This window comes from Aulonocara stuartgranti (assembly GCF_965226115.1).
Source record: "Aulonocara stuartgranti genome assembly, chromosome: 7".
Taxonomy (NCBI): domain Eukaryota; kingdom Metazoa; phylum Chordata; class Actinopteri; order Cichliformes; family Cichlidae; genus Aulonocara; species Aulonocara stuartgranti.
This window is the reverse complement of record NC_138945.1, coordinates 17,208,936-17,235,388: the sequence shown is the minus strand read 5'-3', so window position 1 is coordinate 17,235,388 and position 26,453 is coordinate 17,208,936. Positions and strand designations below refer to the sequence as shown.

The 26,453-nt window shown below is 38.8% G+C and overlaps 2 long non-coding RNA genes across 3 annotated transcripts in view; one reads left to right on the top strand and one right to left on the bottom strand.

Moving 5' to 3' along the window:
* The window catches only part of LOC309711853, a 50,299-nt gene extending 35,736 nt beyond the window's left edge, over window positions 1-14,563 (top strand). Inside the window, exons 1-5 of one of the 2 annotated variants that reach the window (XR_014278118.1) lie at window positions 12,640-12,756; window positions 12,923-13,099; window positions 13,289-13,396; window positions 13,515-13,722; window positions 13,912-14,563. This is a non-coding gene — a long non-coding RNA (uncharacterized lncRNA). Of the gene's footprint in view, window positions 1-12,639; window positions 13,100-13,288; window positions 13,397-13,514; window positions 13,723-13,911 lie in introns of those variants that run through there. The other variant, XR_014278117.1, reaches the window with a different exon arrangement.
* A 7,971-nt stretch (window positions 14,564-22,534) lies between these two features.
* Window positions 22,535-23,410, bottom strand: LOC309710029. Its single transcript, XR_014277648.1, has 2 exons — window positions 22,937-23,410; window positions 22,535-22,693 (listed from the first exon to the last, which is right to left on the bottom strand). It is a non-coding gene; the product is annotated as an uncharacterized lncRNA (long non-coding RNA).
* Window positions 23,411-26,453: the final 3,043 nt, after the last annotated feature.

Here is a 26,453-nt window from a genome sequence, read left to right as displayed (position 1 = left end):
CAATCACAGCTTCTGGGCATTTGCCCTCTGCAAGTAAGCGCAATGTATTTTGTTTGCCAAGACCATTTCAAGCCCAAAACCTAAAGATAATAAGACTACAATAAATGTTAACAATAGTGCTATAACTCTTCTCACTTTAGATGCAGATGCCTTTACAGTTTTTACATTGTATTTACTAATGTTTTCTCCAAGCTGTTGGTTACGTCATGCCTTTCATTCATATTATTAATGATCCTGTAATTCTATACCACTTTTTAGGTATACACACTGGTGAAAATTTCCAGGTATCTGTCTTTTAGGAGTTCATTTGGTTAGCATTCTTCAGGTTTGCTTGCCATGACACTGTAATATATATATATATATATATATATATATATATATATATATATATATATATATATATATATATATATATATATATATATATATATATATAGGAAAATACACTTTCCTATATATAGGAAAATACACTTTCCTATGTATTAATATTCCACAGAGTAAGAAATTATTTCAAAATATTTCCCCTTTGGCATTTTACTAGACTCTTCCAAGAAAGAATTGAGCTTTTTACCATCTATCATTGTTTGCTTTCTCTGAACTTTCCACCCGATCCTCATCTTGTGTCTTGGCTTTTGGCTGGGACCAAGTTTTTATTACTCTCTGCCACTCACTTTTTAAAACTTTAAAATCAGTTTTCCTGAAGATATGGAAAAATATGTCTAAATAGGTCAAAATGACAGAGGTGCTGTTACACCAAAAGTCTTAAAAGTGGATGTTTTAATTAACATAAACACTGGTAGTTGAGTTTTATGATGAATACAGAATTCATTCTGTTTTGCACTGAAAGCTACACACAAAACATAGTGTATTTAATGTGTTTTACATTTTAAATGTATCTGTATTCAATTTATTTTAATAATAGATCGCAAACCCAACTAAAATACCAAATAAAAGAGGGTGGTACAGTGGTGGTACAAGAAATAAAAGCAGTGGGATAAAATCAGTAGGGGTTCTCAAAAAAAAAAATCTTAAAAAGAGATGTAAAAGATGTCACTGGCCCCATTTCCTGAGGCAGTTTATTCCATAGCTCCAGGGCTCTGGCAGGAAATTCTCTGTTACTTTTAGGTTTTAGGCTCTAGCCTCAGGACTCAGCCTTTGTATAGGCTCAGGTACTGTATATAGCAGAAGAGAGGCCATGAAAAGCCTTTAAGGTCAACTCTAATCTGTGGTCACTTAATGGATTTTTCATCAAGGCAGGTGAAGCTGGATGTATCAACAATCTAACCTCAGGTAGAGGGAGACATGGAAAATGCTGCCACCATCTTTTAGAGATCTTATTAGGTGATCAGAACAAACTGAGGCTACAACTGAGTGAGTACAGATAGTCAGGATAAGCTTTACTATTGTTCCCATAATACTAATGGAAAATTGGTTGAGTTCTTTTCTTACTCTTCTTCTCTCCCCATTCAGCTAAACTCCTCAATATAAATGAGCACTGATGAAAAAAAGGCCTTTGAAAGGTGCAGGTACTGCACTTGAACATTTGCTGCCATTAGATATGAGTCAGTACATCTCACCGGAAGACGCATTTTCATGTTAATTCAGTCAGGTTTGAAAATGTAAAATCTCTGACTGTGACTGCTCTATTGCCCTTTAAGAGTTGGAAATGTCTATGTAAAAAGAAGCACATTTGAGAAGTATTTTCTCTTTATTAGAGAGGCAAAGTCTTGTGGGACAATGAGAAAGTATTAGTGCTAGAAGATGTCATACTGTAACTACACAGCTCTGAGTAAGGCGTGCATATTAAAACACTCACTTTGCATAATTTTCCTGCAGAAAAAGAATAAAAGAAGAAGCCATTTGAGTTGTTCCAGCAGTAATTGGGTCTATTGTCATGTAGGCACCTAGATTGGCACAAGCAGCAGCAGCATGTTGGTGTACAGCGCTGACCTTGAAATGCAGTTTGCCCGGCCGTGTGGTGGTTTCATCTGCATGCAAATGAGGAAGTGGGAAGCCAGTTCTCGATGTTAGTTGATAACTGAGACTGAGACAACGGCTCACCGAGAAAAGACGTCAGAGGGCCGTGCAAATAGTTCAGACTCATTCATCTGATAACAAAACAAAAAGCCATGATGGAAAGACAAAAAAACCCCCAAAACTGCCTCTTTGACTTTGCTTCTTGTTCTCTGTCTCTGCTCATTTTCCAAATTGCGTTTTTAATGTGGATGCGTTGGCACGCAGGAAGTAAAAAAAGATCTTCAGCACCATGGACAGCAACTTGCTCACTCCTTAAACCCAGCCATGCCATTTCACCAAACTTGTAAAATGAAAATAAATAACAAAAAAGAAAGGATTAATATGAGCAACAATCCGGGGGATTTTCATTGTGATACCTGTTAGTCAAAGGTTTTCCCTGCTCACCTGTAGTGGGCTGCCCTGAAGACTACGAAGACTAGAGCATTTACTTATTTGAAAAAAAGATTGTGAACTGAGGCAGGCGAACAGAAACCAACATTTAAATTCTTTATGCTCATTTGTATTTCTCTTTGTTGGCAGCTAGCCTGCTCTTTTTGCGCGCTTTGCAATGCTTCATGTCTTGTTAAAGACCAAAGGATGATCCGATGTGTCCACTGACCAAATGAACTGAGCGACCGTGCGGTTTATTTAATCTGGACTGCAAATCCATCACGTTCTCAAGGTGCACTATAAAAATAAAATGAGCAGTCATCCGTTTATGCAAATGATTAAGTGCAGATGATGTTTGAACTAAGTCTTTTTGGTCTTCTGTCTCTATCTGGGCTTCTTATTAAATTGAACCAGTGCTCACATATCCAGCAACTGTGATATTCTATTTGAATTAACTAGTGTGGCATCTCACAAATGTGAACCCGCATGCATTTGTTCAAACTTTCTCTGTGCTCATTAGTGAGTAAGCCTGCGGGTGCTTATAAAAGTTGGAATGGATAACTTGAAGCCCACAGCTTGGCTGGATTATAGGGGTGAAAACAGGCAAGCAGAATATATAGGATGTGTTTTCTAAAATGGAACAATTGGTGCAGTTTATATTGCACTGGTATCTCCTGTGGGTCAATATGCCGATCTCCTTTGAAAAGGCAAATGCTGCTGTCCAGAGGTCACATTTTAAATGAGTGAATGCTGTGAAAGTCATGACAGTCTGCTTAAATATTTGGTTGTTTAAACATTCTGTGGACCTACTGTATACAAAGAATAAGAAGCCCTCTTGAGGAGAGCTCATAGCTAGCAGAAATAATTGTTTCAGGTATGCCCTGCTTGCAAGACACTGATTGTAACCACAGTACATTGCAAAAGTCTTGAGCCATGCCTCATTCCTTTATATTTTGCCAGGAAAATAGGAAATCGGTGCAGTGACTTGTTGAAGCATGCAAACATCAATGGAAATACAGTACATGTATAATTCTAATGAGCCTGAGAGTTAATATTTGGTATGAGAACCTTTATTCTTAGGTAGGCAGCACGGTGGCACGGTGGTTAGCACTGTTGCCGCACAGCAAGAAGGTCCTGAGTTCAATTCCACCATCAGGCCGGGGTCTTTCTGTGTGGAGTTTGCATGTTCTCCCCGTGTTTGCGTGGGTTCTCTCCGGGTACTCCGGCTTCCTCCCACCGTCCAAAGACATGCAGCTTGTGGGGATAGGTTAATTGATTAATCCAAATTGTCACTAGGTGTGAATGTGAGTGTGAATGGTTGTCTGTCCCTATGTGTTAGCCCTGCGACAGACTGGCGACCTGTCCAGGGTGTACCCCGCCTTTCGCCCTATGACAGCTGGGATAGGCTCCAGCACCCCTCGCGACCCTGAAAAGGATAAGCGGAAGCGAATGGATGGATGGATGAACCTTTATTCTTCTTCACAGGCTGAACTCTCTCAGGCAAGTTTTCTTGTAAATTTGTTAAGTAGTACTCAGGAATAGTTTTCCAGGTTTCTTGAAGGACATTTCAAACCCGTCTTTGGATGGTGGCCGCCTTTTGTTCTGTTCTCTATCAAGATCATCCAACACTGCTTGAATAATGTTGGGATCTAGGGTGGGCAGTCCATGACTGATAGCGTTCCACTGGCTGTTTTTTAATCCAGGTAAGATTTTTCTGCGTTGGCAGTGCGTTTTGGGTCATTGTCATGCTGAATAACTAAGCTGTTGCCAATCAGAAAGTTTCCAGATGGTATTACATTGTGGATCAAAATCTCACCGTACTTTTGTCTATTTATAATTCCATCAATTTTGACAATATCTCCAACAGCACTGGCTGAAAAACAGCCTCGAACCTTGACAGAGCCTCTATCGTGATTTACAGATGGCTGTAGACATTCATCGTTTCACCAAAAATCACTCCAAAAGACTTGTTTCCAATGATTAACAGTTATGCAATAACTCCAAAGGCAATCTAAATCTGACAGTATTTTTGTCTCCAGCTACTTGCAAGTCACACATCATACACAAATTTTGCTCATCCTTTACTGTTACAACTTTATGTTAAAGCGAGTTTTATCTAATCTACCACCAGATGGCAGTGTGGACCTGTGTAAAAGTTCCACTAGCCTCTGTGGTTTGTGCTTATTTACAGAGAGTAATTACTGTTTTATAGATGCATGACCTAAGGATAGATAAGATAAAACCGGCAAAAAAAGACAAATAAATAAATAAATCTAGACTACAATATGTTTAACCTAATGTTTCTTGCAGTATATGAGACACTATCTATCATTAGGACTGATGGTGCACTTTTCTCCCATTTCTTACACACAAACACACACAGAAAAGAAAAAAAAAAAACTTGTTTTTCATATATTAGTAATGACATCTGATTGACCTAATGCTTTCCTTAGCCGCTTACTCTAACTATCAACCATCAAAAGATTCAATTTATATAAAAGATCCACGAGCAAAAAACACAATATCCCAAATTAAATGATAAAAAAGCAGCATATTCTTTATGTTACACAAAGCGGATTTTGGAATTGAAATGTGTTCATATAACTCATAATCATTCAGAAACATTCCGATTTTTTTAGAATTTGACTTGGAACCCTCAATGGAAATGTTTAGCTTTTAATAGCTCTCAAAATCCATGCTACAGGTGGCAGCAGAGAGCCACTGTGGGCACTTCTATTTGTACTATTGGAATGAGCAAAAACGTAGTACTGTAATAGGATTAATTATAATTCAAAGTTCATTTTAATTTGTCTCTTCTTATTCTGAATCATCCCCTTAGAGGAGCTTGACAGCCTGAATGGATGGTTGATGTTTAACAGGCTAGAATTAAACTGATCTAGAGCTTGAAATGCCACTTGGCAGGGCCATTATTTTTTTCCTAATGTAGCTGTCAAGTAGCAGAAGTGCACATGTCTTGCTGACATGCGAATTCAGAGTCTGACAAATGGAGAGTTCAAAACATTTTCGCTAGCTTACATAGGTAAGGCTAAGAAATACAAGTCATGATATTAGGAAAATGGACTAAGCAGTATCAATCAAATTCTTTTTTTAATCACTGTGCAGGTCATTGCAAGCAAGACCAACAATGGTACTATTATCAATAGAAAGAATTGGTGAATATAAATACATTTATAGTACATATGTGTATAAATATTTGCTCATATTGAGAGATAATTGTGTTTTCTACTCATCTTATTTAGTAATCGAATTGCCTGTGGAATAAAGCCAAGAATTCTGTTTGTTTTGCAAGCTGGAGATTTCCTCCTGCAGGAGTCATCACAAACTCGTTATGTGTAATCAGTGAGGGCACACAATTTACTAAGAACTGTTCTCAGAATCTTTAATCTTCCCTCATAAATTTTGAATCCATGCAAAAATTCTTTGTGGCCTGTTTTTATAAAATGTTAAAGGTATTCTTTGTTTAATCTCATAGGTGCAGAAACACAAGATGTAATGCACCTTTGTACCATCAGTAACATCTCAGCGAACCCCCAAATACGCTTCAGACAGTTTCAAAATATCCATACGTTTTCCCACCCTCAACAGTACGAGGAGACACTGGAAAAGAAAAAAGAGAGCGCTTGAGCCCGACACAGAGGTACTTTACAGAGATGAGAAGCTTAGGAGTTTGGTAAGGAGAGGTTTTACAATGAGACGTAAAAAAGGATGAAGACGGTGTTCAGAGAGAAAGCCAAGACCCCAGCTGTGCCCCTGCTCCCACTCAGCACACATGTATGCACATATGCAACTCTGCCCACACACAAAGACAGTGGGCCAGTGCTGCGTTTGTGTTTAAAGTGGCAGATTTTTGCCAACCAGATCCACCCGCAATGGTTCTTACAAGCAAAGATGTGAAATTCAATCTAAGTGGAAAAAACACCCAAACAATTTTCACAAATTTGTAATAGCGACGATATAAACTGGAAAACACTGTGACTGTCAAATAAACCAGGTCAAACTAAATAATTCAATTTATATTCTTCCAGTCGAGATGAGGCACCTCATTGGTGCTTTTCAACACACAGCAAATTACATATTCAAGCAAAAAAACCCATTTATAAATATATTTTTTGGCTGAACATGGAATTTATGCAGTTTCCAAAGACTTTAATAATAATGTTTCCATGCAGCTTACTTTCTCCTGGATGTATCTGTCACCACGGTGAATGTAAAGCCTCTCAGGAACAAAACAATGCATTAGCAACTCAGGTTTTGACGTACGATGATTCACTGGTTCTTTGATCTCTGACATCCTATTCATGTGAATGCTTCCAAACACTCACAGCAGGTGTGAAGCATGATGGCAAAGGGGATGTATCATGTTTTGGATAAAAAGGCAAACTGTCTCTTAAATAATTTAGAAGGCTTTTTTCCTTTAACCATTTGCAGCTAGTATTTTGAGTTATTTTCTGTGGCAGCAGCAGATGCGTTAGTACAAAAAATCCCAACATAATCAAGGAGCTAAATCTGATTAATTCAGCTCTGGGTTTGTGCCATGTTTAATTTGTTCTTGTATCCCACTCAGGGGAGAGTAGTGTTTGTCAGCATGTTTGCTATTGACCAACAAATGAACATGAGCAGTTATCCCATTGCGTTAGGCTCTTCTGTTGTTGCAGCCTTTTCAGGTATTCAGTGCAGTACCCCTGTTTGATGTCACAAGTTTATGTCCTTGTTTTTTTTGCCCACAGTCATTGGATAGTGATGATCTACAATGTCATTCAGAGACCATGCTGCATAACCACTTTGATGATCCAGTAAAATAGTGAGTTTTCTGGCAGATTCTGTAGATTTTTTTCAATTTAATTTATATATTTTAATATTTGTTCATTTATTTTACGTTATTTACATCATACAATATGAGGCACTCTTTCAGTTTTAGTTAGTTTTGAGTTACATATACTTATCATGTGCACCAGTTTCACTGAGAGGAGGCCGACCAAGGAAGAAGTCCAAGCTACAAAACCCACACCATCAAGCCTAACTGAAATTTTAAGATGCCTACACGGAAAAGCCAAATGTGTTTTGGAGAAAAGTTTTATTTTCAGATAAGACAAAGATTTAACTATTTTGTTACAAGAGGTTTTGTTAAGGACAGTTTAACAAGCATGGTGGTAGCAGCATCATACTCTTCGGGTGTTCTTCTGGCAGTGGTACTGGTACACTGCACAAAGTGGATAGAATGATAAAGAAAGACTCCCTCCAAATTCTTCAACTTCACCTCAAATCAACAGCTAGATGGTTGAAACCTGACTGCGAATTGTGTTCCAATGACAATGGTCCCAAACCCATATCAGAGCTGATTTTATAACAAGCTAACAGCTTTTGAAATAGACTTCTAATATCTTGATCTCAACCCTACTGAAAATTTGTGGAGTATCTTTAGAAGCAGGTTTTTCGCCAGAACACCGACAAATCATATATCTGGCTATGTTTATATAGCCTGGCTATATTTATACTAGAAGCTTGTTGATGGCTACCAAAAGTGATGCAATTTGCTAAAGAACATTTAACCAAATATTACTAGGAGTGTATGTAGATATTTGAGCCTTTATATGTACCAGTGGTTGCTGGCAGTTTCTGTGAAATCATCTGCTTTTTTCATGCTGGCAGTCGCTACCATGAAGTTGCAAGGAGTTGAAGTGACACCTTGCTATTGCTTTGATTGCTAGCTGGTTGTCAGTTTCCAGCAATACTGACTTTTCTGTGAAATGTGTGATGCAAACCAGAGACGGAAACTGTTTGCCTTTAAAGCAAAGGTTGTCCCTTTTGAAATGTGTTAGAGGCAGCAGTATGGCACAAATTTGACTTTGAGAGTGAATAGTCTCCATTTCTAGTTTGCATTGCTACAGCTTAGCGTAATTTACCTGGTTGGCACGGAGTCACCACCTGGTCAGGGGGACTCGGGCCTTAGACGATATTTACCCCTGTTTGTAGGTTTGTTTCTTAGTCCGCAAACTCCTTGTAGACCATTATCTGTTTAAGATAATGGTCTATTGTGTCATTGTGTAGCAACCACCTAGCATCAAGCTAAATTAACCCAATAATCTACCAATAACACTTGATTAAAACATTATATTGTTTTAATTTTCAACATTAACATCTTATTGTTATCCACAAAAGTTGAATTATGCATGATATATTATGATGACACATTGCGTAGGAAGTGACTAGCAATGGGCTAAAATGCTAGTCATTTTAGCCCTTTTTTTTTTTTTTTTTTTTTTTTTTACAGTGCAAGTAAGAATGTCAATTTGCCAAAAGCAAGAATAGTCCAAAGAATATTGTAGCATGGGCATGTTCTAGTATGTCAAATTTGTCCAACCAGCCATTGTCACTCTGACAACTAACAGTTGCTGACATTATAACATTCCTTCATGGGCCTTTGTTGGTCACATGAGTACCTTTTTTTTAAGGACTTAATAAAAATTTTCACCTACGGGTAAAAGTTAGTCATAACACATGACTTTAAGGGGATTTTTCATTGCAGTTATGCCCATACTGCAGATTTATAAAGAGAACATTTGGAATATCAACAGGAATTCTCTTATGGTTCCCTGATAGTGACATGTGTATGTTTTATTTGGGACTGTTGGGGAAACCACACAGAACGCTTTTTGGAAAAATGTTCTCATATGGTCCTCTTGACGACATAAACATCAAAAAATGTCTGCAAACAGAACCAGATGACTGAAATTGGCAAACAACAAAAGACATCCGATTCTCGGTTGGTCCCATTACAGCATTATACCAGAATACACAATATGATATGACTATTTTTTATTTCTTTACATTACATAACACTCCAGCTTAAAGAAGAAATATGATTTCAGAATGTTCTGAGTTTGGAGTTAAGGATGTCACTCTTTGTAAGATTAATACAACATTTGTGGACGGTCAAGACATGGTGTTCTTTAAAGGGCAAGGGGATGTTATATGGCAGACATCCATAAATGCTCTGGGAAACTTTAGGCCATCATTATTGGCCTCTATAGTACATTCTCACTATGTGTATGTCAGAATATTCTGAGACCATAAACCTGTAGCTTGGTGATGTACGGGAATGTGATAGTTAGTAGGCATGCATAGTTGAAAATGTGCGGAGGGGGATGAAGGCTGTAACTATTTTAGTATACTGTTTCTGCTGCAAAGGCAGCTAAGCACTCCAGAATACTTTGACATTTCAAATTAATTTTCAGAATGGATGAAAATGAGTTGCATGAAAAGATAAATGATGGTGTGAGCACCACGGGCTGTATAAGAACAACTTTTGTTTCATTATTATACACTTAAAATTCCTTCCTTCCGGGGAAAATCAATAAATTTATCAGCTTATGAAAAAAATTGAATGAATTTATTATAGATCACTCAGGGGCAGATGAGATAAAGGCTGATTTAATGAGATATCTAATGGTTTTAGCTAATGTTTGCACATGCAGTGTGTGTGATGACCCTGGCAGCTCTAAGGACAATGTAATGTCAGATAAACACACTATTTCTTACCCCAACAACCTTCTATCATCGCCACACAGTGGGGTATTGATTGCTGAAGAAAGTACATTTAATTTCTCTCTCAGCAGGTTGGCCATGCCCAGCTGTCCTTCAGACCCCCTTTTTTCTGCTTCATGGAATATTCTAGAGAACGATAGGGACTTACACGCAGACACAAAGATAGAACGTGTGAGTGGATGTGCCTTCAACACCTCCACTCCACGGGGAATATGATTTGATGAGTTCCTGTCGTGAAAATTGCAGGGCAGTTACGCATTTGGGACTTTTTCCAACAATCATTCATTTTGCCATTTGAATTTGATTAATCTTCTGTGTAGGATGAGATTCGTAGTAGATCATCTCAATCGTTGCACCAAAAAAGGCATTTTCTCTCACCGCACGGAGGAGGGGCATTTCACAAGCTCAGATATCAGCACTACAGGCAGCAATGTGTTCCTTTCTTTCAGTAGCACCTTTTCATTTCTAGACAAAAGCTGGTCTTTTTTTTGAATATTTAGCAGAAAAAAAACCCTGAAATGCATAATCATTGGTATGAGGAATTTTGTCTAGAAAACACACCGTCTGTTTTTAATATGATTTATAATATGAACTGCTGGACACAATGCCGTGTTTTGTGACTAATTGTAAATAATATGCAGAAATAGATGTAAAATTCAAGGAGAAATCTGAATAAATCAGTCTTCATACACTAACAAATGCAAATTCTTCCATGCAGGGCACAAGAGGTCAAATGAATTGTTTGATGAGTATGAAAATAATGCAAATCATATGCTATGGCCTTCACAGAGCCAAGGCCCGATGCGTAAAACTCAGCACAACAAAAACTGAGTATATGGAGAAATGTGAACAGGCATTCCGGTACCACTTTACAATAAGGCTCCCCTTATAGATGCTAATAAATAGTTTATAGCTATATTATTAATTAATTTGTAAATGCTTTATAAACCATTATTAATGGTTTATTATGCATTAGTTAAGGGTGAGAAAGAGGAAAAAAACTGACCGGTTTCTTGCCAAATAGTGAGCCAAATGTGTTCACCTATATATTTCATCTAGAGTTGCTATATTAAACATTTCAGACTAAGTTACTATCCTGTAAGCACAATCAGCATTTGTAAACATATTTTTTATCATATAAAATTGTACTTCAGAAATGCATTATAAATATCCACAACTATCAATCGGAGCTTTGTTGTAAAGTGTAAAGCATAAAACCATTTATTAATGAATAATAAATATTTATAAATGCCAAATGGGAGCCTTATTGTAAAGTGTAAAGCATGACACCATTTATTTATGACTAATAAACATTTATAAATGCCAAATGGGAGCCTTATTGTAAAGTGTAAAGCATAACACCATTTATTAATGACTACTAAACATTTATAAATGACAAAAGATAGCTTTGTGGTAAAGTTTAAAACATGTCAACATTTATTAAGGACTAATAAACATTTATAAATGCCAAATGGGAGCCTTATTGTAAAGTGTAAAGCATAACACCATTTATTAATCACTAATAAACATTTATAAATGACAAAAGATAGCTTTGTTGAAAAGTTTAAAACATGTCAACATTTATTAATCACTAATAAACATTTATAAATGACAAAAGATAGCTTTGTCGTAAAGTTTAAAACATGTCAACATTTATTAATCACTAATAAACATTTATAATTGCCAAAAGTGAGTCTTAAATGTATAATGTCACCATTTATAACACTTAGACCTAAATTACAATCAGTGCTTGAAATAACATTTAACTACTGTCAAAAATGGCAATGTATTGTAAGAGTAACACATGTAACATTAAATGTGTTTTTTAAAACACCAAACAGTCACCCACTCCAAAAAAAGTTCATGCCAGACTGGTTCAAACTGGAAATATTTTTTGTATGTCCTTAAATAAGCGTCCCAGTGGTCCATCAGGGTGTCGCGCTCCAGTTCCTCCTTAAGAAAAGTCAGTTTCTCTCGCTCCTTGTTAAGAAGGGCAGTTGCAGTAGGGGCAGGATTAGAAGAAGAATCTAAAGAACAAACAATTATTAAATTACAATACTAAAATAATTTATAATCTAAACTTGGGAAACTCAAATAAAATATTGATTAAAAACGGTTACAACTTGAATTTATAAAAAGCCACTTTGTAAAAATTATGTTATATACACATGTGGTGGTTCAGACATTTCTAAAACAAGGCAAATAATTCTTATGTGTACTGCCTTACCAGGGTGTTTAATATAAATTTAATGATGCACATAAACAAAACTAAAAATATACAACTAAGTGATATCAATCGTTTGGAATAACCAATAGTAATAGAGCTATTCACATGTTATGTGATGTTAGTTAGCCACTGTAGCTAGCAGCCAAATGGCTCGGTAGCTAGCTAGCATTATACTCACCTTCATGTCTAACTGCTGACGTCGTTGGCTTAGTGCAATCTAGATCATCCAGTCTCTGCTTTTTGTATCTCTTCGAACGTGTGCTAACTGTGTAAGTCGCAGACGCACACAAATTTTTATCTTCTGCTCCATCTATGGCGCAGCAACTTGAACGAGCGCCTTCAGTGTGTCTGTTCGTGCCCCTTTGGCTTGACCTTCCAGAGCGCTCCAGGCAGGAGGGGCTTTCCTTAATAAAGTTAACTGTGATTGGATGCTTGTATAAGCTCCTCTGCGTTTAAATTAAATTTGTTTTCCCTCCCTTTGGCAGCAGAACATATTTTTTTAGCATGAATCCAGCGGGTTAGATCTACATAACAAAGTCGGAGATACATTATAACAGGTGAGACAATCCTCTTTTTTGCGTGGGACTATTTTTGATTATAGGGCTTGTTTTATATAGCATGTGAAGTTCTTTAACTCTGAACCGATTTGCACTAGACTCCCATAGAGTATTTTACGGTGTTTCGAGGTGATAATAAAATAAATTACTCATTTTTTTCCACCAGAATGTCTTTGGGAATGAGATTGCGCGCCAGAATAGAAGGAAAACAAACTAAATATAAGGCACTAAGGCTCATTAAATGGCTGCAGAAGAAACACCTGCTAAAAAAGAAGCTTAGATGTCCTGTTTGTCACCATAAGATGAAAATGATTTCCGTGGTGAAGAAAGACCAATATATGTGGTATGTATAATGCATGATAATGTAGTGCATGTAGTAAATATAACAAAATATTTCGGTTATCAATGCAAGAGGGAGCATTAACCTCTTTTCATTATTATTTTCTTCATACTTAATTTTGTGATTATCTTTTCAATTAATGCTCTTGTTTAAGGGTCCATTTCTTTACTTAACTCATTGATATGTTCTCAGGTGCTGCAAAAGAGCAAGTCATAGGAAAGTTTCCAGAACAATTAGAACTGGCTATCTCTTTGAGAAATCAAAAGCATCTCTTTTCAGTTGGATGAAGTTCATTTACAGGTATATGTAGATGTAGACATTAATAGCAATGCACCTTTCATAATTGAACACCAATACAAGACTTGTGAAATAAAATTAGGGCCTCAGTAAGTAATAATTGCCTCAATTTCTATCACAGATTTTCACAAGGGCTCAGGCTCAGACAAGTAGATATGATCGATGATGAAGTGGCTGGCAGCTCCAGAACACTAAGTAGCATGGCAAGACACATTCGACATGTTTGTATACGTGCAATTAAAAGACACAGAATAAACAATGGACACCGTCTTGGTGGTGACAGAGAATTTGTGGTTATAGATGAAAGCTGTCTCCGTCATCAGCGAAAGGTTGGTAAACTCTCAGACAGGTTTGTTAGAATCAATGCAGATCTGACTGTGTCCTCTAAACATGGAAACCTTTACCATAAGTAAAAAAAATTAGTAGAAGCAACCATCTTTTTGAATGTTTCTTTGTAGATATTTAATTTTATTCTTTTTCATTTTAATTCTGTTTAATTTTATTCTTTTTGTTTTCAGTATGCACGTGGACGCTTTGGAAATGCATGGAAAAGGAAGAAATGGGTATTTGGAATGATGGGAATTAAAGACAAAAGGCGAAGGCTCGTGTTAAAACTTGTTGAAAAACGATCGAGGCGCCACCTTGTTCCTCTGATCAGACAGCATGTTAAGTTGGGTAGTGCCATTATCAGTGATGAGTGGAGAGCCTAGAAAAATGTTTTGACAAACATAGGGTACAGACATTACACTGTAAATCACAGCAGGTGGTTTGTAGATCCTCAATCTGGCAGTCATACACAGCATATCGAAAGGGCTTGGATGACCATCAAAGGACATGTCCGTAGACTAAGAGGAAATCGCACTGAGAAGTTGCTGGAGGAACACCTGATGGTTCTTGAGTGGTCATCTTGGCTTGGTTCGCGACACCCTGATGGACCACTGGGACGCTTATTTAAGGACATACAAAAAATATTTCCAGTTTGAACCAGTCTGGCATGAACTTTTTTTGGAATGGGTGACTGTTTGGTGTTTTAAAAAACACATTTAATGTTACATGTGTTACTCTTACAATACATTGCCATTTTTGACAGTAGTTAAATGTTATTTCAAGCACTGATTGTAATTTAGGTCTAAGTGTTATAAATGGTGACATTATACATTTAAGACTCATTTTTGGCAATTATAAATGTTTATTAGTGATTAATAAATGTTGACATGTTTTAAACTTTACGACAAAGCTATCTTTTGTCATTTATAAATGTTTATTAGTGATTAATAAATGGTGTTATGCTTTACACTTTACAATAAGGCTCCCATTTGGCATTTATAAATGTTTATTAGTCCTTAATAAATGTTGACATGTTTTAAACTTTACAAAACTCTCTTTTGTCATTTATAATGTTTAGTAGTCATTAATAAATGGTGTTATGCTTTACACTTTACAATAAGGCTCCCATTTGGCATTTATAAATGTTTATTAGTCCTTAATAAATGTTGACATGTTTTAAACTTTACAACAAAACTCTCTTTTGTCATTTATGTTTAGTAGTCATTAATAAATGGTGTTATGCTTTACACTTTACAATAAGGCTCCCATTTGGCATTTATAAATATTTATTATTCATTAATAAATGGTTTTATGCTTTACACTTTACAACAAAGCTCCGATTGATAGTTGTGGATATTTATAATGCATTTCTGAAGTACAATTTTATATGATAAAAAATATGTTTACAAATGCTGATTGTGCTTACAGGATAGTAACTTAGTCTGAAATGTTTAATATAGCAACTCTAGATGAAATATATAGGTGAACACATTTGGCTCACTATTTGGCAAGAAACCGGTCAGTTTTTTTCCTCTTTCTCACCCTTAACTAATGCATAATAAACCATTAATAATGGTTTATAAAGCATTTACAAATTAATTAATAATATAGCTATAAACTATTTATTAGCATCTATAAGGGGAGCCTTATTGTAAAGTGGTACCGGCATTCCTTTTAGTCAGAAATGTAATGCCTTGTGTACATTTGAAGTAGTTCACAATCGTCTTCTTTTACAAAGGCCAGTTTATGTGAGAGGGAAAGGCTTCAAAAATCTCTCATGTGCAGTTTTGGTCCTAGGTTTACATACACTCATCATGGGAATGAATTGCTATGGTATTTTGTTCTTTTTATGTTTTCCTTGAACTCTTCTTTTTCCAGAATGTAATACTTGTACAGCTTAAATTGGGTGCACAAGTTTGAATTTATTGTCGACATCAACTGGGTCCCTGCAGGAGCTCCAGTATCAATGTCTACAAGTGATGCAAGTTTTACATCACCATGGACTGAGAGGCTGCTAACTAAGAAGTCGCTGGCCCAAAAGTGACACCTTCAAGCTTGAGTAAAAATTACAGCTGCCCCAATGGACAAGCCAAATGTGTTTTGGATAAAAGTTTTTTATCTTCAGACGAGATAAAGATTAAGTTATTTGGCCACAATGACAAGAAGTATGTTTGGAAGTATGTAACTGTAAGGCTTTCAAACCTAAGAAAACTGTAACAGCTGTCAGGCATGGTGGTGGTAGTATCATGCTCAGGGGCTGTTTTGCTGCCAGTGGTACTGGTACACTCCACCAAGTGTACTGAATAATGAAATAGGGGAACCACGTCCAAATTCTTTAACATTGCCTGAAATCAACAGCTAGATTATTTAAACTTGAACACAACTCCAATGAGATCAGTGATCCCAGACAGGCATCAATTTTCAGAACTGAAGAAACCTCTTTGATGAGAGGTGAAATGTCTTCTTGAAACTTATCAGAAGGCCAAGCTTTCCAAGCTTCTCAGGCTACCATGACTAGGCTAAAATTAACTTTCTGGGATTACTTCCAAAAGTTCTGACCTCAACCTTATTGAAAATTTGTGCATTATGCTTTGAAGCTTAGTCTGTGCCAGGAAAACAACCAATTTAAATGAACTGTACCAATACTGCCACATATCCTGCCAGAATTATGCCAGAAGACCGTTGTTGGGTACCAAGAGCATCTGGTTCGAGGTGCATCTTGTTAAGGTACATTTAACCAATCACAAGTGGGGGTGTATGTATGCTTTTGAGCCAGTAATATTTTCTGAAATGATGCAGTTTCCTCAAGCACAGGATGCAAAATTTTCTCTGCATTTAAGGATGTTCTCAAAGGTCTATGTGCTCAACAGGATCAGGATATCTGATTATAGTGATCTAGAGTGTCTGAGCTAGCCTGTGTTTTACTAGCTTCACGAACCCAACGTAATCCATAGCATTTCTTTCATCCTCTCCCTTAGTATGCACGTAATAGAAAAATATATTTTATAAAATTAGTTTTTTTTAAAGAGGTCACTAAGGTATCTCATCTGTTTCTCTGAGGCGTGTTATTCCACAGTTTTGAAGTCCTCAAGGCAAATGCTTTACCACCCTATGTCTCAAGTTTTGCCCTGGGGCCCGACATCAAGAGCTCATCTGGAGATCTGAGCGTAACAGCAGGGTGTGAGAGGTGAGAAGGTTGAAGATGTAAGAAAACAAGCAATAAAATTTTAAAAGTTTTGAACACCACTGGTAACCAATCCAAGGAGGCAAGAATCTTGGAAATGCGCTCACAATTTTCTAGTTTTCCTTGAGGTTTTTCATGGTGGATGACCCTGGGATAGACTGGCAACTCAGACACAATAATGAGGATGTCTGCAGACTAGCATAAAAGACTTTTCACTTCAGTTTTTTTTAGAGATTGTCAGACACCCAGGATTAGTGGGTTTAGTGTTTTTTTTTTCCTGTTTGCGTTTCATGGTCTCTCTATATCTATTCACACTTCTCTTTCCCCTCACGTCTAACTGGTTGCACCAGGTGGTTGCACCTCCCTGAGTCAGGAAGCTTCTCCCAGTACTTGCTCATTGGGGATAATTTGATTGGGCTCTTCTTTCTAACATTGTAGAGCCTAGAGCTGTACAGTCCCATGTCAAGCGCCTTGAGGTAACCGTGAATCGGTCATAGTCAATGGACTGTTAAATAAGTGCCCAAGATTTTAAAAAAAGGAGCTAGAAATGAGCACAATAGATCCTCTTTACATTTTCTAAGCTTTAAGAAGTCTTGTTAATTTGGTAGTGTTTGTGAATTTCAAGGTTTAATCACATGTCTCCTAAGGGGATGGTATTCCCATGTATGCTTTTTTTTTCTCCATTCACTTCTACCTCTGGGGCTTTTACAATAACATCCAACCTAATTATAAGCATGGCAGACATCATGTGCGCGCTCTGTCCTTTCTCCCTAAAGACCCAGTGTGGAACAGCATTGGACCAAGTTTAACGCCAGGAACACTAATAAACACGGATACGTTGGCTGTGTTGGATGGCCCATCCTCATTTGTTTTGATGGAAATAATCTATTATGTAACAAAATTACTCAACACTGACCTAAAAATCACAGGCTGCTGTCATTCAGTAACATTTACATCGTCTAAAGCAATATAGAATATAGCATTGTTAAATATTTAGAAACTATATAGACCTTATTTATCAAGGATTTAGTTTTAAGACTGCATGTTGTCAACAGCAAATTGTATCCAAAAATACCAGTACTGCTATTTGAGCAGCACTGCATGCACATTTACACAAATGATCCAACCAGTTATCACACAGCCTGTTTAGTTCTTGGCAGCCAGGAGGAAAATGTTTGCCTAGTCGATGTGACTTTTAACCAGAATGCCCCCTCGGGTTCAGGAATAGGATTGGAGTGAAAGGTTGTCTATAAAATATGCATGTCACGTTAGAGACTAGTGGTGATCTAAGTGTGGGTGTGTGTGTTTTCTCCCTCTGTGTATCCTTGTGATGGCTTTGGCACTGGGGATTACTTGAAAAGGAGGAGAGACATGGAGGTGTAATGTAAAATAAACTCACACTGTGAGTAGATTTATTCCTTGCCTGTGTGGAAATGGCAAATTCAAATGAAAATGCAAACTTGAAAGCATTTTGTTTTCATTTGGTGGGCACAAAACCCCAAATGCCTTTCAACGCCTTGCTTTGTATTTTCATGATCAAATGCATATTAATGCCTTTATAGATATAAGACAAGGGACACTTTAAACACAATCACACCCTTTGTCTTCTGCCATTTCTATGTCTCTCTCTCTCTCTCTCTCTCTCTCTCTCTCTCTCTCTCTCTCTCTCTCTCTCTCTCTCTCATTCACACACACACACACACACACACACACACACACACACACACACACACGCAGCATGCCGATGTACTTATGGTCTATTCAATGATGAAAACTATAATTTAATTTATGAAGTCATGGTAAAAATAAACACACATTTTTACACGTATTATATGTCAGGATGTAATAAAATAATCTACCAAAATGTGCTTAATTGTGTAAGATTAGGTAAATAAAACCTTCTACAAATCATGACACATTACACCATGTCGTGATTTCTTTTACAAAAAATACGCCAAACTGCAGAAGCTGTGGGTGAAAGACTAAGTACACCCTCACTGCTTCAATAGGAATAACTCCCACTTGAATAACTGATCATCAGCAAGTGTGAGCACCTCTATAGAAGCTGGGGCTTTAACAGTTTTATGGGGTTGTCCCAGGAGTAGACAACCCATCATATTCACCTCAAGATCAGATGATGCAGTTCTCAGAGAACATGCAGAAAAAAACCTCAACAGCTACATCTCTGACTCAACACCACTCTGCATTGAATCATTAGTTATTATTAATCTCTGGCTCTCTTCCACAGTGGGTCTTTGTCCTGTCTTCCTCCCCTAACCCCCAGCCGGTCACAGCAGATGGTTGCCTCTTCCTGAGCCTGGTTCTGCTGGAGGTTTCTTCCCGTTGAAAGGGTTTTTTTTTACTTCCCACTGTCGCCAAAGCACTTGCTCATAGGGGGTAACATAATGGTTGGAGTTTTCCCTGTTTTCTCTGTATTACTGTAGGATCTTTACCTCACAATTAAAAGTGCCCTGAGGGAACTACATAAATAAAATTGAATTGAAGAGTTTCCAGGATAAAGCCTCTTCTCTCTCAAGTGAACATGGCAACTTGTTGAATCTAAATAAACCACAAAACATCTGGAACAATGTCCTTTGAATAGCTAAGACCAAGCAGAAGAGATGTTTGGCTACAGCACACAGCGCCACATTTGGTGACAACCCAACACAGCACATTAGCACCAACATTTTATACCAACTGATACCAACCGTCCGGCACGGTGGTGGAAGGGATGATGATTTGGGCTTGTTTTGTAGACACAGCACGTTAGCTCCTTGCAGTCATTGAGTTGACCATGAACTTCTTTGTATAACAAGTATTTTAGAGTCAGATAGGAGGCCATGTGTCCAATAGCTAAAGTTCAGCCAAAATGTCATAAAACAGCAAGATGTTCTCAAACAGAGTAACAAATCTACAACAGAGTGGCTGAAAAACAAGCATTAAGAAATCCACATCTCAAGCTGATTGAAATGGTGTGGTGGGAGAGCTGTGCATAAACTAATGCTCAAACTTCGACGAACGGAAACAACATTGCAAAATCTCTCACAAAGGGGGAGACAAAAATCCCCCTCTGTGAGAGACTGATAAAGACATACAGTAAATTATTACATCAGGTTTTTGCTGCTAAAAATGATTCTACAGGTGATACATGAGGGGGACGTAAGGAAGATGGCAGCATAAACCTGCAGCTCCCGGTCAAAACTCGAAAGAGAACCAGAATTCGAATATTTCCACCGCTAAACCGTGTAATAAATGCCATGGAAGGTGGAAGAAGGTCAAAAAGACAAGGAAACATTAAGGATTTTGTGAAACAAGTGGAGCTGGTAAGAGGGGGCAACGCAGACATGTCCGAGAACAGCGTGCAAGGCGAGCAGATGGAAGGAGATGTAGCTAGCCACCCTCACGCAGACTTCCAGGACATCATTAAGGAAATTCACTCACTTAAAGCAGAGTTTAAAACCGAGTTTGCCACGTTTAAGAAAGACATCACACAAGAAATGAAGGACGAATTCGACAGCTTCAAGAAAGACATTAATACAAAGCTGGCAGAAACTGCGAACGAGCTAGCTAGCCATGAGACCAGACTCGAAGAAGCTGAGAAAAGACTGGAAGAGATGGAAAGGTGGAATTTGGCCGCAAAAGACGCTCTAATCCAGTCGTTTCAGCAACAACGGAATATTCAGATGAAACTGGCTGACTTGGAAGGCCGTAGCCGACGGAACAACATTCGCATTTTTGGCCTAAAAGAGGGCTCTGAAGGAAACTCTGTGCTGCAGTGTGTGGAGGACTTGTTGAGAGCTGAGCTTTCGCTCCCGCCGGATTCTGCTCTAAATATTCAGCGGGCGCACAGAGCTCTGGTGCCAAAACCCGGACCAGAAAAACCTCCGCGATCGGTGGTGGTTAATTTTCTTCAGTTCTCAACCAAGGAGATGGTGCTGAAGGCAGCGTGGAAGAAAAAGGTTGTACATCAGGATAAGCAGCTTTTCTTTGATCATGACTACGCTGCCGACGTGGTTCAAAAGAGGAAGGAATACGCTGGAATTAAGAAAGCCTTAAAAGAGAGAGGAATTCGCTTCCAGACGCCTCTGACCAGAATCAGGATCCACTGGGAGAGCGGCGCCAGGACATATGACAGTGGCCGGGCGGCGGCGGAGGAGCTAAGGAGGAGAGGAATACAGGTGGAGGTGCCGCAGCGGAGCGGGGAAAGCACGATGCTGGAGGAGCGACTGCAAAATGCATTGGGATGGCAGCGATCTAACACCGAGAACTTATAAGTGAGGATACAAACATTTGAATCCGGTGGAAATGACTGAACAGTAGAACTCTGAAACTAAAGGTTCATTACTCTGTTACTTTTCAAGGCAAGGTAGACCGGAAAGTGGTAGGTTTTCTTTTCTTTTTTTTTCTTTTTTCTTAAGGAACCTATGTTGGATCTCACGGGGGCCCCTAATCTGAAAGGGATATACCCCACGAACCACAGGGACGCTGTGGGTAAGAAATACGTATTTTCAGTTTCTCTTAAGTTTCTTGTTATCTTGTTCCAAGTTCTTAGAGTTAGTGTGGGATGCTATGATAGTGATAAGCCAAAAATAAAGCAAAACTTAACAGTGAAAAGATGAGGAATATAACGCTGGTGTCAATGAATGTCAATGGGATGAATAACCCAATTAAAAGAAGCAAAGTGATACTCAAAATGAGAAAGCTTAATGCCAATGTAATATATCTACAGGAAACACATTTGTCGCAGGAAGAGCATGATAAATTGAAGAAATTTGGGTACAGAAATTCTTACTATAGTACTTGCAAGAAAAGTCGTAAAAGGGGGGTAGCAATACTTATTAAAAATTCAGTTAATTTTGAATGTTCTAAAGAAATTCGGGACAGTGAGGGGAGATACATTATTGTAAGAGGTAAACTAGAAGGGGAGGCGGTGACACTAATCAATCTCTATATTCCCCCTGAGAGCAACCAACAAAATGTGAAGACTCTACTTACTACAGTCATGTCAGAATCTGAAGGGACTGTGCTGTGTGCAGGAGACTTTAATGTGGTATTCGACCATAGAATTGATACAACAAGCACAAATAGAAGCAAAAACAGCCTGGCGAGAATGGTTAATACATTTATGAAGGAGCATGGAATGGTAGATGTATGGAGGGAACACCACCCACTGGATAAGGAGTATACACACTACTCAAAGACTCACAACACTTACTCAAGAATTGACTATGTCTTAATGAACAGATGGGATCTACACAGAGTAACTGAATGCACAATTGGAGTGGCAGATATTGCTGATCACTGTGCCATTCATTTAAAGCTAAATCTAAATAGTAGGCGTAGAAATACCTGTTGGAGGTTAAATCTGAGCTGTCTGAATAATAAAGAAACGAAAGACCAAATCAAGAAAGATATAAAGCAATACATAGAGGAAAACTCCACTGAAGAAATTAGCCCAACGGTGTTTTGGGATGCATTCAAAGCTGTGCTCAGAGGGAAGCTTATTGCTATAACTTCAAAACAACACCAAATGAGGAAGGCCCTGTACCTTTTTTTTTTTTTTTTTTTTTTTTTAAATGACATCAGAAACAGCAGTATGCGACATTACGTGATGGCAGAGCTTCAGTTCATCCTTTGTCATTTTTTTTTTTTTTTTTTTTAATAAATAGGACAGGGGGAATGAATGAGAGAAAGAGGGGGAGAGAAAGAAAGAAAACCAAAGGGGAGAAGAGACGGTGAGAAGGGGGGGAAGAGAGAGAGAAAAAAAAAAAAAAGAACTCCTGGGTCACCTGTATGGAGAAAAAAAACAAACAAACAAAAAAACAAACAGAGGAGACAGCAAACAACAAAGAGCAACATAATAATAGAGAAAACAAAGCACCATCACAATAAACTAGCTAGCAATAGATATCAATATTTACTAAATAATAAACGATATTGTGCAGCACGCAAGATAGACAGCGCACAGTGTGCTTTGAGGTAGCAGCCAAGAAAGCTTTAGTCCACGTCTGTGAATACCCATGTGTGCATACCTGTGTGGATCAGCATGCTTGCATTCCAAAGGTTTCTCCATGTAATGATCTGCTAGGGAGTGTGGGGGGGCCACAGCCCCGTCCTCCAGGGTGTGAAGCGGGTATGGAGGAGATCAAAACTCCAGACATCCAGAGGCCCCCAGAACACAAGAGACCATGGAAGACCAACAGAGGGGCAGCCGCGCCACTGTTCCAGTAAGAGCTGGAGAGTCCCAGATGAGGGCTCGCCCAGCAGCCGCGGAGCAGAAGTCAGGGGGAGTTGCAGTGACGCGCCCGTGAGCTCCGCCGGCCCCCAGCTGCGCCTGAGTGACCGAGCCCCAGGCCGAGAGGCCGGGGGCACCCCACCTCCAAAGGGGCCCGAGCGAGCCCCAGGCCCCAGGCCCCGACAAGCGGCCGCCAAGGAGTGAGCCGGTGTGTACCCGGACGCCCACCCCCAGACACAAAGAACCACCAACACACCGACACCTGAGGGAGTCCGCCACTGGCAGGGGAAGTGGTGGGTGGAGATAGGCCTCCAAACCTTGGAGGGCCTGAGGTGTCCCCAGAGAGGTGGCGTCTGATACCCAACCTGACATATAGACACAGACATACAGGCACACACAGACACAAACATCCATTCCCACCCTCATGCTCTCATATGCACTCACTCCACACTCAACCAACGTGGAGACAGACATAAAGAGACGCTGTACACACAATCACACTCCCCAAGCGTACTCTACGAACCGGGTCTAGGTACCCTTGTCCCTGGAGGGGGGAATTGCACCCAGACCCAGGTGGTGTTACCCTTTTCCCTGCGGTGGGGAGAGGCAGACCACCCCGACTCCGCAGCAGCAGGGAGGCCCCACACCCCAGACCGCAGTCGGACGGCCAACTCCTCCTACTAGCCCTCCCGCTCCAGCAGGCTGCAGAGAATGGGGGTGGGAGAAGACTCCAAACCTGTACCTAAGCCAGGTGGAGGAATTGAAAAACACAGAAATATTATACCGAACAACTCGGAATGTTCAGCTCCAAGACAGAATTAAAACACTAAAAAAGGAAATTGACAATATATTGACTGAAGAAGTGGAAAAAAAACTTAGATTTTTGAAACAGGATTATTATGAGAATGGCCCAAAGGAAGCTAGACTGATAGCACGGCGTCTTAGACAGCAGCAAGCTGTTAATACAATTCACAAGATTAGAGACCCATCTACAAATAACTTGCAGTATACCCAGGAAGCAATAGAAGAAACATTTAAGAAATATTACGAAAACTTGTATAAACAACCATGTTCCTCAAATAAAGATAAGAAAACTGCTTTTCTTAACTTCCTAGACTTACCACGTATTGGTACGCAGCAAAACAGCAAACTGACTGCCCCCATCAGTCATGAAGAAATATCTAGAGCAATTTCCAGTCTGAAAGCTAATAAATCACCGGGGGCCGATGGGTTCCCCTCAGAGTGGTACAAGAACTTTAAGGAGGAGTTGATACCAATGCTTCAATCATCATTCAATCATACCCTTGCGGAGGGTGTAACACCTCCCTCATGGAGAGAGGCGATTATCTCAGTAATCCCTAAAGAGGGAAAAGACACCGAATATTGTAACAACTACAGACCCATATCGGTTCTTAATGTGGACTACAAAATATACACATCTATAATCGCTAAGCGATATGGAGCAATTATGACAGACTTAATTAATGAAGACCAAACTGGCTTTATCTCAGGACGTAGAACTCAAGATAGTATAAGAAGGACCCTCCAAATAGTTAACTCGATACAAACAAAAAAGGGCAGTGCGGCCCTAGTAAGCCTGGATGCAGAGAAGGCTTTCGACAGTGTAGATTGGAACTTCCTATATGCCGTGCTTGAAAGGTTTGGTTTTAATGACGGTGCTGTGATGTGTATCAAATCTATTTACCAATCTCCTACAGCTCGAATTAGAATCAATGGCAGCCTAACGGAGCAAATCTCTCTCGAGAGGGGTACCCGTCAGGGTTGTTGCCTCTCACCTCTTCTCTTCACTCTATATATTGAACCCCTGGCACAGGCCATCCGACAAAGTGAGGAGGTGAGAGGAATAAGTATTAAAGGGGAAGACCACATCATCAGCTTATTTGCAGATGATATCATACTCTACCTAGAAAATCCAAACCAAACTTTAATTCCAATGTTTAATGTAATTAATATCTTTGCTGAACATTCGGGGTACAAAATTAATGTGACCAAAACTCAGATACTGGCTTTCAACTATTTGCCATCTGAAGAGGTTAAAAATAAGTTTAGACTGAACTGGACTGCAAAACAAATGAAATACTTGGGTGTAACTGTGACTAAACAATTGAGTGACCTTTTTAAAACAAATTATGATAGGCTGACCACTCAGATTAAACACGATCTAAACCGATGGTCAACTCTTACACTAGACTTTAGTGCAAGAATCACAACAATAAAAATGAGTGTCCTCCCACGGTTATTGTACCTTTTCCAATCTCTGCCAGTTAAGATCCCAGTGGAAAAATTCAAGGACTGGGATAGGCTCATCTCTAGATTTGTACGGAATGGTAAAAGGCCTAGAATAAAATACACAACATTACAACTATCTAGGAAGCAAGGTGGTGTGGGACTCCCTAATCTAAAAGATTACTATCATGCGGCCCAAACCAGACCGGCGATAAAGTGGTGTGATCAGAACTTTAATGCTAAATGGAAAGATATTGAAATAAAAGTACGGGATGTCCCAGTCCAGACTTTTCTTGGAAATGAGCAACTTAAGAAAACCTTACAGCATTTCCTTGATCCTATAACATCCCACACTCTAGAGATATGGTTTGGCCTAGTTAAACAAAGTAAGTTGGAAAGGGAGGTTAAGATGTTAAACTGGGCTGCCTATGTTGTTGGTGATATACTAAGTGCTCACGACCCAGGATTCAGGAAGTGGGAACAAAAAGGAATAACAGCGATTTGTACAGTAATGAAAGATGGCCATTTGATGAGTTTCCAAGATTTAAAAGATCGGTATAGTCTAGAGAAAACCGATTTTTACCGGTACCTGCAACTCAGAGACTACTTTTCAAAGGAAATACGAAGTTCGCGTACGTCTTAAGGCATCCTGAATTGTATAATTAAATCATACAGGGGCCTCCAATTCAAGGAGATTTCTGTACTATATAAAAATCTAAGAGAGAACACGGCAACATCAACTGAATACATAAAAAAGAAATGGGAGCAGGAAATAAAAACTGATATCTCAACTGAGGAATGGTTAGATATGTGTGAAACCCAGAACACAACGACTAACTCAAGATGCTGGAGAGAATTTGGGTGGAAACACCTTACTCGATTCTTTATTACACCAAAAATCAAAAGTAAACAGACTCAAGACAGTTTGCCATGCTGGAGAAGATGTGGTAACATGGAAGCACATCATACGCACGTGTTTTGGGAGTGCCTGAAACTGCATAATTTTTGGAAGAACGTGACTCTTGTAATAGGCAATATCTTGGGCTACCAATTACCACACAATTTTA